Here is a 14,915-nt window from a genome sequence, read left to right as displayed (position 1 = left end):
CTGGGTGCTTTTTACATGGCACCAGCACAGGCGAGGTCAGTTTTGGCAAGGTTTTTACAGCTGGGCGCCCTCCCTCACACCAACCACCCCACAGAGTGGACTGGGTGCTTTTTACATGGCACCAGCACAGGTGAGGTCAGTTTTGGCAAGGTTTTTAAAGCTGGACGCCCTTCCTAACACCAACCACCCCACAGAGTGGACTGGGTGCTTTTTACGTGGCACCAGCACAGGCGAGGTCAGTTTTGGCAAGGTTTTTACAGCTGGACGCCCTTCCTAACACCAACCACCCCACAGAGTGGACTGGGTGCTTTTTACATGACACCAGCACAGGCGAGGTCAGTTTTGGCAAGGTTTTTACAGCTGGACGCCCTTCCTAACACCAACCACCCCACAGAGTGGACTGGGTGCTTTTTACATGACACCAGCACAGGCGAGGTCAGTTTTGGCAAGGTTTTTACAGCTGGACGCCCTTCCTAACACCAACCACCCCACAGAGTGGACTGGGTGCTTTTTACATGACACCAGCACAGGCGAGGTCAGTTTTGGCAAGGTTTTTACAGCTGGACGCCCTTCCTAACACCAACCACCCCACAGAGTGGACTGGGTGCTTTTTACATGGCACCAGCACAGGCGAGGTCAGTTTTGGCAAGGTTTTTAAAGCTGGACGCCCTTCCTAACACCAACACCCCACAGAGTGGACTGGGTGCTTTTTACTTGGCATCTTTGTAAAAAAATCTTCCATTTGCAACTTGATTTCTCTGAATAAGAGCGTTGTATGCTTTGGCTCTTCTGAAAAGCAGACAGTCAGGCGCCAGTTGATGATGGCCATTTCCAGGTCAAATTTCTGAAATCTCTGTTGATGAATATCTGTTGTTCTCTAACAAAACATCAATTGAACGATATCTGCCAATTCATCATCATCATCATTAACGTCCGCCTTTCATGGGATGGTTTGACAAGAGCTGGACTTCTGTGACTGTTTTGGTAGGATTTTCACAGCTGGATGCCCTTCCTGACACCAACCACTCAGCAGAGTGGACTTCGTGCTTTTTACGTGTCAGGATTAAAGAAAAAAAAATCACATTGCACCTACATGGTTTCAGGTTCAGTCCCACTGCATGGCACCTTAGGCAAGTGTCTTCTACTATATCTTCAGGCTATAAGATCTTTGTTAGTGAATTTAGTTGATGGAAACTGTGTGAAGCCTCTGTGCCTTTGTATTTGTCTCCTTTCCATTTGACAACTGGTGTTCAGTTACTCTTTTATTCTGTTACATGTTTCGGTCATTTGACTGTGGCCATGCTGGAGCACCACCTTAAAAGGCTTTAATTGGAAAAAAATCGACCCTTGGACTTATTCTTTGTAAGCCTAGTACTTATTCTATTGGCCTTTTTTGTTGAACCACTAAATTATGGGGACATAAACACACCAACATCGGTTGTCAAGGTTCCACACAGTGGGGCTGAACCTGGAACCATGTGGTTGGGAAGCAAGCATCTTATTTATTTCCCACAAGGGGCTAAACATAGAGGGGACAAAAAGGACAGACAAAGGGATTAAGTCAATTACATCAACCCCAGTGTGTAACTGGTACTTAATTTATCGACCCCGAAAGGATGAAAGGCAAAGTCGACCTCGGCGGAATTTGAACTCAGAACGTAACGGCAGACGAAATACCGCAAAGCATTTCACCTGGTGTGCTAACGTTTCTGCCAGCTTGCCACCTTCTTGCCGCAAATATCTACACCTGTGCCTATTGTTTATCCCTGTAACTTAGCAGTTCAGGAAAAGAGACCAATAGAATAAGTCCCAGACTTAGAACTGGCGTTGGTTTCTTTCACAAAGCCTTTCAAGGCGATGGCCTCAGAATGGCTGCAGTCTAATGACTGAAACAAACAAAAGATGCAAGATCTATTTGTGCACATGGAAGCGCCATCCAACCAAAATGCAAATATATGGGAAACTACCACCCGTGTCATCTCTTGTGAAAGGTGGGAGAGTCCAGTTTGCTGGACATTGTTGTAGAGCTGAAAAAGAAATAATTTCTCCTCTTCTCCTCTGGAAGCCATCTACTCGCAATACCAGAGGGCACACACTCTCCTACCCTGATGTAATCTTCAGGGATACAGGCATCCAGCAACAGGACCTCCGTAATGCCATGATGGACCGTGAAGTCTGGCGTAGCATGGTAAATTCCATTGTCTCGACCACGGTCGAACAATGATGATGATGATATATATATATATATACATACATATCATCTCTTGTGAAAGGTAGAAGAGTCCAGTTTGCTGGACATTGTTGTAGAGCTGAAAACAGGGCAATTTCTACTCTTCTCCTCTGGAAGCCATCTACTCGCAATACCAAAGGGCGCACACTCTCCTACCCTGATGTAATCTTCAGGGATACAGGCATCCAGCAACAGGACCTCCGTAATGCCATGATGGACCGTGAAGTCTGGCGTAGCATGGTAAATTCCATTGTCTCGACCACGGTCGAACAATGATGATGATGATGTGCACATAGTTTCATTTTATTTTTTAAATTTTATTGGTGTTTTTGGCATTCCCTGTCCCTACTTAAAGGTAATTTTTCCTTTTTGCGTGTTAGCTTTCTGGGGAGTAACTTTTAATGCGTTTGTGGCCGGCTTATAGAATTGCCAAAGTGATTTGTAGCAGTGCTTAAATTGTGACTTTGACTGAAACCTGATCTGAGCAGGTAAATATTTAATCACTTTTGAGAGTGTAGATAGTGAAAGACTTGGAAATGTTTACCAGTTTATTATTAAGCGTCTGTCGACAGAGCTGTACACAACCATACAACATAGTTCAGAGAACGATCTAGAACAGGCTTATTGATTCATCTGGGTTATTGTTTAAATCTGCTTAAATCACTCATTTCATACGATCTGCTCGGAGAATAGAATTAATATCGTTGTCTGGCGAGCAGCACATTGAAAGCTCTTCTTTCAGAAAACCTTTTGTCTGGCTTTTGTCAGGCTGGGGTAAATGGGCTGTGAGTGGGGCTGAATTACTAATGCTTGCCCAGGTCTCCAAGCATTCAAGGCCTCACACAATGACTACTCTGGTGCTCACAAGGAGAGGGGAAAGGGTATGGAATTAGTTGGAGTTTTGGGGTGTTTTTTTTCTTATTGTTTTTAATATTATAGTGTGTCGGTGGCACATAAAAAACACCATCCGAGCGTGGCTGTCTGCCAGCCTCGTCTGGCACCTGTGTCGGTAGCACATAAAAAACACCATCCGAGCGTGGCTGTCTGCCAGCCTCGTCTGGCACCTGTGTCGGTGGCACATAAAATCCTCTCGGAGTGGTTGGCGTTAGGAAGGGCATGCAGCTGTAGAAACACTGCCAGATCTGACTGGCCTGGTGCAGCCTTCGGGCTCCCCAGACCCCAGTTGAACCGTCCAACCCATGCTAGCATGGAAAGCGGACGTTAAATGATGATGATGATGATTATAGTATCTCAATGAAAATTATGATTCCAAAAAATATTTTTTCCGAAATTTTTTTGTCTCCCATTTCCATGCTTTTTTCAGTCCCCATTAGATTCTTATAAAATGTAATCCCTGTTTTATTCTCCAAGGCATGGCTGTGGGGTTTAGAAGCTTGCTTCCCAACTGCATGGTCTTGAGTTCAGTCCCACACCAGCGTCTTCTACTACAGCCCCAAACTGACCACTGACCAAAGCTTTGTGAATGGATTCAGTAGAAGGAAACTGAAAGAAGCCCATTGTGTGTGTGTGTAGCTTTGTGTTGACGTCAGGAGATTGCTGTAAACAAGCATCACCATCATACAAGTGATGTCGTTTGGTGCCACTCTTCTGTGACTGGCCATGGTTAAATATTACCTTGGATAAGGGTTGTCAACAGGAAGGGCATGGAAAAGCAGATGGTCAATAGTGATGATGATGATATATAATGCATAAATACAAGAATATATATCTTTCAGCTTTTACTTTGTTTCAGTCATTAGAATTTGGTCATGCTGGAGCAGCACCACTTTGAAAAGTTTTTAGTTGAACAAATTGAATCTAATATTTAAAAAAAAACTAAAAAAAAATTTTTCTTAAAGCTTGGTACTCATTTTATCGTCCTCATTTGTTGGACTGTTAAGTTATGAGGACGTAAACAAACCAACACTAGTTGTGAAGTAGTGGTGGAGCAGACAAACATAAACACACACACACACACACGCTGAGCTTCTTTCAGTTTCTGTCTAGCAAATCCACTCACAAGATAGTTGGCCCAGGGCTATAGCAGAAGACACATAGGCATGTACATAAATAATACATATGATGGGGTGTGGAAAAGTTCCTGGCTTTGGATAAAAGAAAATACAGGAGAATCAGTCAATTATGATTTTATTGAACATCTTCCGCTCTCGGGTTCACACATTTATTGCAGTGGTCCTTCAGTTTTTCTAAGCCCTGTAAAAGAACCTGGAACATTGGGCCTCCAACCTGGTGTTTCACGGTACTCTTAGAGCTAGGAACTTTTCAACACCCCCTGGGCTTCTTTCAGTTTCTTATTTCTTTATTGCCCACAAGAGACTAAACATAGAGGGGGGGGACAAGCAAGGACAGACAAGGGGATTAAGTCGATTACATCGACTCCAGTGCGTAACTGGTACTTAATTTATCAACCTCGAAAGGATGAAAGGCAAAGTCGACCTCAGCGGAATTTGAACTCAGAATGTAACGGCAGATGAAATATTGCTAAGCATTTCGTCCGGCACGCCACCTTCCAGTTCTGCTTCTTTCTGCTTCCGGCTTCTTTCAGTTTCTGTCTACCAAATCCACTGACAAGGTGATCGGCCCAGGGCTATAGCAGAAGACACATGGGTATGTATTGAAATGATACATAAGTTAGTTGTAGAAATAATCTTTTTTGTTATAGGCACAGGGCTTGAATTTTGGGGGGAGGGGTACATTTGATTACATTGACCCCAGTACGCAACTGGTATTTATTTCATTGACCTGAAAGGATGAAAGGCAAGTCGACTTCAGTGGAATTTGAACTCAGAACTTAGCAGCAGATGAAATACTACTAAGGATTTCGTCCGGTGTGTTACTGATTCTACCAGCTCAAGGAACTAATTATAAAATTATTTAAAATTATCAATAGTAACTAAGCTGTCATATTAAACACTTGTTTTTGTTTTTCTTGGCTGCTGGGAGTTTACAGGAGTTAATTAGTTTCTAATTATGCTTTTGTAACACATCGATTCAGATGCAACAGGATATAGTGTGTGTTATGACTGAAAAGGAATATGCTTGAGAAATGTTTGGTCATACCGAAAGTATAAATACAGGAGTGTGTCCATAACGTAGTCAGTTGAAAAAAACTGGAGCTGCTGAGAAAACTACCCCATGGTGATTTTTAAAGATCTGAAAATAAACGAAGAAACAGAAAAGCAAGGGATATAACTCCTGTAAGTTCAGATAACTGCAATCCTTGGATACTATAAATACAGGGTTGGTGTAGCTCTTTGAACAAGACAGTGGACCTATTAATATGATGTTGTTAAGCTCAAGGTCAGCCTTGATCAAGTTGACTTATGATGAATGACATTCTAACCGTGATCATCCTGTTTTATAAGGGTATGTAAGACTGTTACTTTCTCACTTTCTCTTTCTCTCTCATGTCCTTTCATGTTGTTAAGTGTGGTACCTTGATGTAATTTATACAGGACCAGGAGCATCCCATACAATATGAATAAATAAGCATTATATTTGGCAGAGTAATTTGAATGTTAAAGGGCTAATGAGGAAATGTCTGGCCCCAATATTCTGTCTGTTTTTTATGGTGAAACTGGCCAGATCCTACGTCTTGAACCTATCCTACAATGTCATTCTAAAAATAAGCAATTGCATTATCAAGATCTTGAAGCTACAAAATACTCTTTTACTTGTGTCAGTCATTTGACTGCGGTCATACTGGAGCACTGCCTTGAAGGCTTTTAGTTGAATAAATCGAGCCCAGGACTTATTTCTTAAGCTTAGTACTTGTTCTTTTGCTGAACTGCTATGTTATAGGGACATAAACACACCAACACCGGTTAGCAAGGGGTGATCACACAGACACACACACACACATGATGGGTTTCTTTCAGTTTCCATCTACCAAATCCACTCACAAGACTTTGGTCGACCCGGGGTTATAGTAGAAGACGCTTGCCCAAGGTTCCATGCAGTGGGACTGAACCCGGAACCACGTGGTTGGGAAGCAAACTTCTTACCATGAAACCATGCCTGTGCCTATGTACTTAGCTGCATCTATGCCTTTGCACTCAGCCACTTATGCACTCAACCATGCCCTGCGCTTGTGCACACACCCTTGCCTGCCCTAAACAACGAGCATGAATAAGGAATACATTTGATTGACAGAGTAACTTGAATGCTAAAGGGTTCATACCAACACAATTAATTTACTAAATTCCTCGTTATTTGCATAATTAATTGAAACAAAGATAGTATATTTCAACCTAGGTGTTGAACTTGATTAACATGCAGTAAATCGATTTATGCAATGGTTCCCAACCTGGGGTCCACAGACCCTTGGTGGTCTGCAAAGGTAGCACTGGGGGTCCATGAACTAAATTCAAAATCTCATATATATATATATATATATTTATATATATAGGCGTAGGAGTGGCTGTGTGGTAAGTAGCTTGCTTCACAGCTACATGGTTCTGGGTTCAGTCCCACTGCGTGGCACCTTGGGCAAGTGTCTTCTACTGTAGCCTCGGGCCGACCAAAGCCTTGTGAGTGGATTTGGTAGACGGAAACTGAAAGAAGCCCATCATGTAAATATGTGTGTGTGTGTGTGTATCTGTGTTTGTCCCCCCAACATCACTTGACAACCGATGCTGGTGTGTTTACAGGATACCCTTAAAGCCAAGAACTTTTCAGCAGCTCCACGTGTGTATATATATGTATGTATGTGTGTGTATATATATATATGTGTGTGTGTGTGTATATATATATATGTGTGTGTGTGTGTATATATATATATGTGTGTGTGTGTGTATATATATGTATATATGTGTGTGTGTGTATGTATATATGTATATATGTATGTATGTATATATATATGTGTGTGTTTGTATATATGTATGTATATGTATGTATGTATATATATATGTGTGTGTTTGTATATATGTATATATATGTATGTATATGTATGTATGTATATATATATATATTGTGTGTGTGTGTGTGTGCATGCATGTGAACTAACGCTGACATCCGGTACACTTTGCATAACTAATTTAACCCTTCGATGGGTGAGCCATCCAACTCGAGGGACATATATGGGAGTATAGATTCCTTTCTGTCGCTGTTTGTGTCTTTTTGGGGGGGCCCGGGAGGGGGTGGGGAGAAGAGAAGCGGATGAGGAAAGTGGGAGTGTGACTGTTGCTGTTGTGCTTTCTGGTTTGCTACTGCTCGTTTAACAGAAACGGAACAAGCAAGTGCTTGGGTTTTTCTTAACTTCTCCCCACCACCACCACCTCCGGGCCACCCCCGGGCCACCCCATTATTTAGCAATATCCTGAAGGTTCAGCGAGAATGTTTTCTCTCAGCTTTCTTTTACCTTCCCACTGGTTTTTGTGTGCTTATGAGAACGTATTGATATGGGAGGAAAGCTGTTCCGGTAATCATAGTAGTAGCAGGAGTGGCTGTGTGGTAACTGAAAGAAGCCCGTCGTATATATGTATGTATATATGTATGTATATATATATATATATATATATATATATCTATATATATATATATCTATATATATATCTATATATATATCTATATATATATATATATATATATATATCTATATATATATCTATATATATTATATATTATATATATATATATATATATGTTTGTGTGTCTGTGTTTGTCCCCTAGCATTGCTTGACAACCAATGCTGGTGTGTTTATGTCCCCGTTACTTAGCGGTTCGGCAAAAGAGACCGATAGAATAAGTACTGGGCTTACAAAAGAAAAAGTCCCGGGGTCGAGTTGCTCGATTAAAGGCGGTGCTCCAGCATGGCCGCAGTCAAATGACTGAAACAAATAAAAGAGTAAAAAAAAGAGCAGTAGTAATAAAACTGAAAATGATAATGTCTCTTTCTACTAAATGCACAAGTCCTGAAATTTTGGGAGACGGGGCTTGCCGATTACATTGAGCAGGATGGGCTGCTTCATCTGAAGGAAATTCTAACTGGGCCTCACCTGCAAAGTCGTGCTGTTTATCTTGCTAGGAGATCGTCATGTCATGCACGTATGGTTGTGGTGCATGTACCCGGTGCACTCTTATCGGATGAGAAGTCATGACAGGTATGTTGGGCGTTGTATAATTTGCACCCCGGTGTCACTTTGATGGCATGCATTGCTCTCTCACTTAATAATAATAATAATAATAATAATCCTCAGGAGTGGCTGTGTGGTAAGTAGCTTGCTAACCAACCACATGGTTCTGGGTTCAGTCCCACTGCGTGGTATCTTGGGCAAGTGTCTTCTGCTATAGCCCCGGGCCGACCAATGCCTTGTGAGTGGATTTGGTAGATGGAAACTGAAAGAAGCCTGTCGTATGTATATGTATGTGTGTGTATATGTTTGTGTGTCTGTGTTTGTCCCCCTGGCATTGCTTGACAACCGATGCTGGTGTGTTTATGTCCCTGTCACTTAGCGGTTCGACAAAAGAGACCGATAGAACAAGTACTGGGCTTACAAAGAATAAATCCTGGGGTTGATTTGCTCGACTAAAGGCGGTGCTCCAGCATGGCCGCAGTCAAATGACTGAAACAAGTAAAAGAGTAAAGAGAGTATAGACACAAGGCGTGAAATTTTGGTGGGAGGAGACTAGTTGATTCCATCAAGCCCTCTGCTTGACTGGTATTTTTATCAACCCCAAAAGAATGAACGACAAATCCGACCCTGGTGGAGTTTGAACCGAGAATCTAAAGACAGATGAAATGCTGCCAAACATTTTGACTGGCATCTTTTTATTTGTTTATTTGTTTTGTTTTTAATTTATTTGTTTCAGTCATTTGACTGGCTGTGCTGGAGCACCAACTTCAGTCAAACAAGTCAACCCTGGGGCTTATTCTTTGTAAGCCTAGTACTTATTTTATTGCTCTGTTTTGCTGAACTACTAAGTTACGGGAATGCAAACACACTAACACCAGTTGTGAAGTGGTGGTGGTGGTGGTGGACACATGCACGCACAACAAGCTTCTTTGAGTTTCTGTCTACCAAATCCACTCGCAAGGTTTTGGTTGGCCCAAGACTACAATAGAAGACGCCCATGGTGCGATGCAGTGGGATTGAACCCTGAACCATGTGGTTGAGAAGTAAACTTCTTACCACAAAGCCATGCTTGCTCACCAATTTTTTTTTAATAATTTTTTTGCATTTAAATTCCAATGTAATTATAATCTACTCAATCTCAAAGGTATTTGTAGATTTTATACAAAAAAAAACAACTTATTTTTTAAAAGTTATGAGGAAACAAAGCCGACTCAAGTAAATTTTCCAAAACTCTCTTCACTCCCTCAGAAAAATTTTTCCATGACAAATTTCCATATAATCAACCTATACAAGTATCCCCACCCCTGCCAAATTTGTTCCCTTGTAACTTTCAGAAAAACGGATATTTTTAAATGAAATTTTCTACAGCTGTGTCGTGGTAGATAAACAGACATAGACACACACACATACACACACACACATATACACACACACACACACATACATATACACACATGCACATGATGGGCTTCTCTCATTTTCCTTTTACCACCATCCCCCTACAAAACTTTGGTTAGCCTGGAGCTATTATTAGAATACATCCGTCCAAGGTGCCACGCAGTGGGACTGAACCCGGAACCGTGTAGTTGGGAAGCAGGCTGCTTACCATACAGATAAATGTATGTGTGTGAGAAAAAGAGGATGTGCACTTCTAGTAAATTCCGTAACCGGTTTGTAATTGAATGTTTGTTTGTAATTGTGGACTTTAAAGAGGTTTTTTTTTTTTTTATCATTCCGCTTTAATGATATACTGTGTAATTAATTAACTGCAATATAACTGGAAAACACATTTTATTTTTATCATTTTTCCATACCTTCTGGCTAATGTGGAATTTTTGAAAACTAGGATTGGCCTAGCAGTTAGGGTGCTGCACTCACCATCGTGAGATAGTGGTTTCAATTCCTGGACCAGGCTCTGTGTTGTGTTCTTGAGCAAAACACTTCATCTCGTGTTGCTTTGTGATCCCTTCGACACCTGACATGTGGTCCATAGATAAAAACTGGTTGAAAACCCTTGCTCTAACTCAAACAACGGTAACCACACTTTTACCTGTACAAACAAGATAGGTGTATATGTGTGTGTGTGTGGGGGGATGTTTCTTTCGGTTTCTTATTTCTTTGTTGCACACCAGGGGCTAAACAGAGAGGGAACAAACAAGGACAGACAAAGGGTTTAAGTTGATTATATCGACCCCAGTGCGTAACTGGTACTTAATTTATCGACCCCCGAAAGGATGAAAGGCAAAGTCAACCTCGGTGGAATTTGAACTCAGAATGTAACGGCAGACAAAATACCTATTTCTTTACTACCCACAAGGGGCGAAACACAGAGGGGACAAACATGGACAAACGGATTAAGTCGATTACATCGATCCCAGTGCGTAACGGGTACTTAATTTATCGACCCCTGAAAGGATGAAAGGCAAAGTCAACCTCGGTGGAATTTGAACTCAGAACGTAGCGGCAGACAAAATACCTATTTCTTTACTACCCACAAGGGGCTAAAACACAGAGGGGACAAACGGATTAAGTCGATTACATCGACCCCAGTGCATAACTGGTACTTAATTTATCGACCCCGAAAGGATGAAAGGCAAAGTCGACCTCGGCGGAATTTGAACTCAGAACATAATGCCAGACGAAATACAGCTTCGCATTTCGCCCAGCATGCTAACATTTCTGCCAGCTCGCCGCCTTTCAGTTTCTTTTCATCTTTCATTCAGTTTCTGTCTGACAAAACCATTCCATTCAAAAGTTTTTGGTCAGTGACTGCACAAAAATGTCACATATATATATACATTAAGATGTGAATCAGCTGAAAAAAAATAGGGTTTATGTGGGGGGCTTAAATCAGAATTCCACCAAATTATCTCTTATGTAAATTGAAAAATTCCTTTTTTTTTTTTTTATTAAATTGGTGTTATTTGCTACTTTCACCAGCACGATTCACACTAAGAAAAAGAATTCGGATTTTTTTTTCTTAGTGAAAATCGTGTGGGTGTACTTCCCAAAGGGAGTGGAGGTGAAATTTCAGAAGCTTCCCCCATTCCCGTTTTCCGCACCCCCAAAAAATGTTTTGTGACATATTAGGTCACCGGAATTCATTCAACGGAAAAAAAAAAAAGAATTTCCAATGATTCCAGGACGGCAAGTGGTCCGGTTTCCCACCCCCTTTTTTCTGAACAAAAATAAGGGGTTTGCAGCATATTAGGTCAGAGTTCTTGATTCCGCGCAAAAAATCCGAATTTTTTTTGCTTTGTTTTTCTTTGCATAATCGTGTGAGGTTTAGTGTGCAAGAATGCAAAGGTACTTTTTGATTATCTAACCCCCATTAAAAAATTGGGTTATCTCCCCAACTAAAAAAAATTGTTTAACCCTCAATAAAACAAAAAACAAAAAAAAGGAAGAATTAATAAACATGAAATGTGAAAAGATTAAATATCTTATTGGAAATGATATTATTTTTATAACGAATCATACCATGCCTATTAAGGGCGGCCAGAAGTCAAGAATGTGCTGAAGTATTCAATCAAAAATATCTCTTTTAATCCGATCTCTTGTCACTACTTAAACTCAATTTTTTAGTGGGGAGATAACTCAATTTTTTTAATGGCAATTTTTTAATGGGGGTTAGATAACCAAAAAAGTACTGAACACAAATTTCGCCAAAAAAAAAAAATAATAATAATAATAATAATAATAATAAGAGAATTGTGAAAATACCGAAAAGTAAAAAGAGTTACGACCGGATACATAGTGTAACTCTATCCAGATTCCATAATAAGCCGTGTGTTTGTGCGAGTATTTTTAGCTTTTTGAATTAGGATTTCAAAAATTATTTTGAAATTATAAACAAAAGCGAACAACAGCTTCGTACTGTTCATATTTTAAACTCTGATTAAAAAAAAAAAAAAATTCATAAAGGATATCTTTCATAAAGGATATCTTTCATAAAGGATATGTGGGAATTTTAGGATTTACTTGTTGGCGGGTGTGGTAAAATATATTTTTTTTGTTACATAATCGCATGAATTCCTGTGTACTGAACGCAAATTCGCAAAAAATTTTTCTGAAAATTCCCCCAAATTAAAAAGGCAACAAGGGATTATTATGGGATGCTTAGACCAGAATTTCGCCGAAATTCTTTTTAGGGAAATTGCCGAACAAACACTTTTCGGTTTTCTAGACTTACTCCGAAAGATCATCACCAAATTATACTTCAATGTAAGTCATTTCAGGAAGCCGAACTATTTCATCATTATATAATAGGAATGATTAATCTTCCACAGCAGAACATGTGTGCATTAGAAGTGTAAACAACACGTGGAAACTACAACAAACCTCTATCGCGATCATACGATCTATTATTAATGTTCCAGTCACGAATTTCGTTCGATTATAATCAATGCCTTCAATCGCCTATCCCTTTTGAATTTGTAATGAATCATTCAGTTATTGAATAACCAAAGTGCCTCTCCCATTGTGGGCAGCATCATTTATTGAAAACTTAGACGTGGGTGAGAGAAATCCTTGTGTAATGTGTCAGCTGTTTTTGTTATCTATAGCAAGTGTGGGTTGATTGATATGTCTCATGCCCACGTGGGTGTTGAACACACTTGTTGGGTAAACTTTCTTCAAAGAAACACGGCAATTAACTCTGGCTCTTTGCATTTGGTGTTCATCAAGGTATGGCTCGAAGTATGAAAAACTTCGAAAATCTTGCTATTTTTATTTATTTATTTTTTAATATATTTTATTTTATTTTGTTTTATTTGCCCGGCACAATTATGGCCGCGTGGTAAAGCTAGCTTAGCGACCATGTAGTTTCGAGTTCAGTTCCACTGCGACGGTTACTTTGGGCTTATAAGGCGGCGAGCTGGCAGAAACGTTAGCCCGCGCCGGGCGAAATGCTAAGCGGGTATTTCGTCTGCCGGTACGTTCTGGGTTCAAATTCCGCCGAGGTCGACTTTGCCTTTCATCCTTTCGGGTTCGATAAATTAAGTACCAGTTACGCACTGGGATCGGTATAATCGATTTAATCCGTCTGTCTGTCCTCGTTTGTTTCCTCTGTGGGCGATGCTTCGGAATAGGTACACACGTGACTTTGTTTACATTTCTGAAGATAACAGAAACCCTTTTCTTCCACCCCTAACCCTAACACAACCCCCCCCCCACATATACAAAAAAAAACAAACACTTTCTTGAAATGTATCCGGTACTTACACCGGTACATATACCGAAGGTTCTCCATTAGGCGATCCTTCGGTATAAGTATACACGTGACTTTGTTTATATTTCTGAAGACGCCGAAAGGTCTGCCGGCTTAACATGTTTACGGACCCCCAGTACTACCTTTGCTGACCACTGTCCTAGAACTTCGTTATATTTTATATAACACGAAAAGGCGAAAGTAAAGAATACGTACACCCGGTAGTTAAGCTTACACGAAAACATTGCATAAATGATTTATATAGATTCTTTTTTTTTACGGTCTCTAAATCTATTTCATCACCTGTGTTCATATAGATATGATGTAAAGGGAGCATCTCTCGTTTCGCGTTGTCGCCCTTACTTTTTTACTTGTTTCAGTCATTTGACTGCGGCCATGCTGGAGCACCGCCTTTAATCGAGCAAACTCGACCCCCGGGACTTATTCTTTTTTGTGAGCTCAGTACTTATTCTATCGGTCTCTTTTGCCGAACCGCTAAGTTACGGGGACGTAAACACACCAGCATCGGTTGTCAAGCAATGCTAGGGGGACAAACACATACACACACATACATATACACACACACATATATATATACATATATATATATATATTCGACGGGCTTCTTTCAGTTTCCGTCTACCAAATCCACTCACAAGGCTTTGGTCGGCCCGAGGCTATAGTAGAAGACACTTGCCCAAGGTGGCTTGCTGTGGGACTGAACCCGGAACCATGTGGTTGGTAAGCAAGCTACTTACCACACAGTAAGAAGCTCGTATTGGTGTCGTAAGAAGCTCGTATTTAACCGAGCATATCTTTGTTTACAAAATCGTCGTAATGCAATTTACTTTCACTTTTTACAAAACGTAACTGCATATCAATTCATTTATGTAAGTAGAATACTGGCTCTTGCTATCGTGATTTTGTGTGTGAGGGCTCTCTGCCATCTTAGGGAACCCATTCCCTTGCCCGGCCCTTAATGAATTTAAGCTGTGACATACGACTGAGCGTTTTTGTTGTTAGTCCACAGAGCTTAGTTCAAAGGAGAAGTACTGACAATAGGACCCGAAATAGCTAGCAACAGACCCCTTCTACTAGCTCTAAACTGAAGTATAATTGCATATTTACAGAGTATTACGTCGGCAGGTTTAATGTTCCCATATCATCATCATCATCATCATCGTTTAGCGTCCGCTTTCCATGCTAGCATGGGTTGGACGGTTCAACTGGGGTCTGGGAAGCCAGAAGGCTGCACCAGGCCCAGTCTGGTCTGGCAGTGTTTCTACGGCTGGATGCCCTTCCTAACGCCAACCACTCCGTGAGTGTAGTGGGTGCTTTTTACGTGCCACCGGCATGGGAGCCCGGCGAGGCTGGCAAATGG

General features: G+C 40.8%; 1 protein-coding gene across 3 annotated transcripts in view; it reads left to right on the top strand.

The window, feature by feature from the left end:
• Positions 1 to 14,915, top strand: part of LOC115223998 — a 56,871-nt gene that overhangs the window by 22,627 nt on the left and 19,329 nt on the right. Inside the window, exon 1 of one of the 3 annotated variants that reach the window (XM_036512720.1) lies at positions 5,350 to 5,617. The exons of 1 other annotated variant lie outside the window; for it this stretch is intronic. The gene's annotated coding sequence lies outside the window, so the exon portion shown is untranslated. Of the gene's footprint in view, positions 1 to 5,349; positions 5,618 to 12,908; positions 13,012 to 14,915 lie in introns of those variants that run through there. One more of the 3 variants, XM_029794782.2, reaches the window with a different exon arrangement.

Source organism: Octopus sinensis, linkage group LG24 (genome assembly GCF_006345805.1).
Source record: "Octopus sinensis linkage group LG24, ASM634580v1, whole genome shotgun sequence".
NCBI classification, from domain to species: domain Eukaryota; kingdom Metazoa; phylum Mollusca; class Cephalopoda; order Octopoda; family Octopodidae; genus Octopus; species Octopus sinensis.
The sequence above is the reverse complement of the archived record's forward strand: the minus strand, read 5'-3'. Positions and strand labels throughout refer to the sequence as shown.